General features: G+C 32.9%; 1 long non-coding RNA gene across 1 annotated transcript; it reads right to left on the bottom strand.

The window, feature by feature from the left end:
- Positions 1 to 738: 738 nt before the first annotated feature.
- LOC149202581 (uncharacterized) lies at positions 739 to 1334 on the bottom strand. The gene is made up of 2 exons (XR_016253545.1): positions 934 to 1334; positions 739 to 839 (listed from the first exon to the last, which is right to left on the bottom strand). It is a non-coding gene; the product is annotated as an uncharacterized LOC149202581 (long non-coding RNA).
- Positions 1335 to 3728: the final 2394 nt, after the last annotated feature.

Below are 3728 nucleotides of genomic sequence, written 5' to 3'. Positions count from 1 at the left end.
GAGTCTCATCGCCTCATCGCCAGCAGAAGAGTCTCATCGCCAGCAGGTAGTCTCTGCGAAGAGTCTCATCGCTAGCAGGCCAGGCCTGGCCTTTCATGGCCCATTACCATGGGAAAAAACCATTTTTCTATGAAAAAAACAGACTAAACGAACGGCAGAAAACACCCCAATCATCTAACACACAGAATCAATGGCTCAGGATCGCACACGTCACATTTTAGGGATGTCTTTCTCAGAGGGAACGCCTTACGGCGTAAAAATATATAAAAAGATCTATTCCTGCACTAATGCAACACCGACTTCAATATTTAGAGGAAAGAATTCATCTAGTAAACCAGGGCCTTGAATTAGATCATAACTAAAAACAGTTATCTACAAGGTACCAGCGCGAAAGGTTGTATGAACAACACTGCTCATACAGAAAGAAAATTGCAATTAAAAGTTATCACATACCATGACTGGCCAATGTAATCATGTAGCTCTTAATATTAACCACTAGATGATTTCAGATTTTTAAATATTAACTACATCGCGTTACGGGCTTACCTAGCCGTTTTTTCCCTATATTAACGATAGAATATATATCTAGTTCTTAATATTAACCCCTAAATGATTTCAGCTTTATAAATTTTAACCACATTATCTTATGGGGTTTCACCTAGGTGTTTTCTTTTCTTTATTTTTGAAAAAGAGAGTGACAGAATGCATACACAGAGGGAAGATGACAAATGTATACCGACCTGATTCCAGGCGAAGAATGAGGTTGATCCCTCGGACCTATACGAACTCTCCACGTTTCATCTTCTTCGACAATGATGAACCCTCTTCTTTGCCTTCAACTGTTGCAGAGCAGAGTTCTTCTGAAATCATTAGCCGTGCCAAAACTAAATAAAAAAGCAACAGACAAGAAAATAAAAAGCAGACAAGCTTTACCTAGAATATCTCCATAAATTCACATGCCACTGGTTAAAACCCTTCGAAATTCCCATCAAATGTCCATGGATAAAACCCTTGTGATTTCCTGTGAAATGCCAATGGTTAAAAACCTACCAATTTTCCTTGAAATGCGAGTTCCCTGATTCCTCCAATGCGTTTGCTTTGACTTAAAGGAGGCTGCAGAGGTTATCGCTAGAAGATTGAAGGAGGCAAGCAAAATAATGCTTCCCGACAATCTGAAAGAATCTGACAGCGCCCATGCAAAGACACAATTTCGCAGCAGGTCGGCGGATGGAAACATTGAACAGAATGGGCAATGAATGAGGCTGCACACCATCAACTTCATCTGCCACCCACGGATTGATAAATCCACGCAGTTCTTGGAGCGAGAGTATTTCTATAAAGTACAAATATTGATATAACAGCACAAGGCTACGCATGCAGGGAAGAAAGACACGAAGAGTCTCTGCGAAGAGTCTCATCGCCAGCAGAAGAGTCTCATCGCCAGCAGGCAGTCTCTGCGAAGAGTCTCATCGCCAGCAGGCCAGGCCTGGCCTTTCATGGCCCATTACCATGGGAAAAAACCATTTTTCTATGAAAAAAACAGACTAAACGAACGGCAGAAAACACCCCAATCATCTAACACACAGAATCAATGGCTCAGGATTGCACACGTCACATTTTAGGGATGTCTTTCTCAGAGGGAACGCCTTACGGCGTAATTATTTAACTTAAATATTATGTATTTTAGTTTAATTTTTGGTCAAAGAATAAGTTAATAGAGATTCAACGTAATATAGATTGCGTTATATCTACCAGTGACAAAATAATAAGAGTTATATAATGCCGATCATGATAGAATTTCAATTACCTTCAACTTATTTTTATTTTCTCTCTTATCTCGTATATTCCAGATCATAGACCACACACTTTAAAAATTTTAAGTCGAATCAAAATGAAGCGTAATTCACAGCTTTGTGAATGGATGAAATCTGATATTTTTAAGTTGATCGCAGATTTCCCAAATATTTAAGAATTTGATAGACATGGGCGTGGCCAAGTCCATAGGATTCCCGAATATTTGGGGAATCTGCAATAGACTTAAGCTCATTGGATGAAATCAAACACTTGGAATGTCCACACATCAAAAACTAGATATAGTTAAGTTACTTGAATTAATTAACTAATAGAAATTTAGTAAATTAGTATAGATTTATTTTAATTATAAATTTAGTAAGGGTTGAGCTGAGTCAAAGGGTCAAATTCTTTTTTTATAATGCAAACTTAAAAAAGTTGCACTTCTAAACATTACATCTTTGTAGGGACTTAAGATGAATCTTTCTATATATATATATTTATTTTTAAAATTGTATTTCTGAAAGTCCCTTGAATACATGAAATTACATAGCTTAAACATGCAATTCAAAAAAATATTTGTTCCATTCAAAATTAACTCTTAATAAAAGAGTTAAAATGTCAAATAATGATAATTGAAAGGTTATACCAATAAGAATTTGTTTTTTCACTTACCTATATAGACATTATTATTATTAGTATTTTAAATCATATATAATAACAATAAATTGTTGACATTGAAATAATTTACTTAATATGAACATTGACATATTTTATTTATGGATTAACCTTGTTCAAATAAAAAATTTGTTTTTTATTGATATACATTTCAATCTTTCAATAACTTTTTCTCTTTGGGCATTGAAATATTTTATTGTGGTTCCTATATATACATATATGTTTATATATTTTTCTAAAATTGATATTAAAATTAATTAGTTAACATAGATATTAAAACGGTTTATTTACGTTTTCAATCTAAATATGAAAATATAAATAATATCAACTTTATTTGTTTTTTGTTTTAATTACTTTAAAATGAATTTAAAAGTTGTTATAAAATTATCTTATTTCATATGGACATGGAAATACTTTATTTATAACTTAGGGTGAGAGTGAAATATTTGTACCATATATCCTTTGTATTGGGTTGTAATATCAACAACCAATAAAGCAAGCACAATTAGAGTGAGACTACATTTTATAATATTTTTAAGTAAAACTAACCAAACATGTATATTTGTTTTTTAATTTAATTATAGCCGACATTATTTTTTAATTTAAAGAATATTTTTATTTTATTTTAAAATGAACATATGTGAACTCACATTGAAAAAGAAAAAAATTAGACATGACCCTCATATTAGGCTACAGAATAAGCTTCTCGACTCAATACATCGCCCTCATATTAGACTATAGAATAAACTTTTTGACTCAATCACCTTTATGTAATCATAATTTTTATACATGAATTAAAGACCGACCTATCATTTTTTCACAATATACTTTCTTTCTTGTTTTAGAGCTTCTCAGGTCTCGAATCAACCAACATTAAGTAATCTTAGTTAGAAGGTCTAGCTCAAGAATCAAATATATTCGAGCACTAAGAATTCCATGATAATGGTTGTTGAAAATAGTATGGAATTGAATTAATCCTATCATACATTAAATGACCTATAATCTGAATGTTAACATCCAATTCTAATTCTAATTAACATAGGTGGTAATAGTTGTATAACTAACATGTATGGGCCACTCAAAAACCTTGAATTTCAGTGTAAAGGATCCCCTAATCACGTTACTGCACTCTATAGTTGTATAACTAACATGTATGGGCCACTCAAAAACCTTGAATTTTGGTGTAAAGGATCCCCTAATCACGCTACTGTACTCTATAGTTGTATAACTAACATGTATGGGCCACTCAAAAACCTTGA

Source organism: Pinus tabuliformis, chromosome 2_1 (genome assembly GCF_031772625.1).
Source record: "Pinus tabuliformis cultivar Carrire ecotype Pingquan chromosome 2_1, CPIR1, whole genome shotgun sequence".
Lineage (NCBI taxonomy): Eukaryota > Viridiplantae > Streptophyta > Pinopsida > Pinales > Pinaceae > Pinus > Pinus tabuliformis.
The sequence above is the reverse complement of the archived record's forward strand: the minus strand, read 5'-3'. Positions and strand labels throughout refer to the sequence as shown.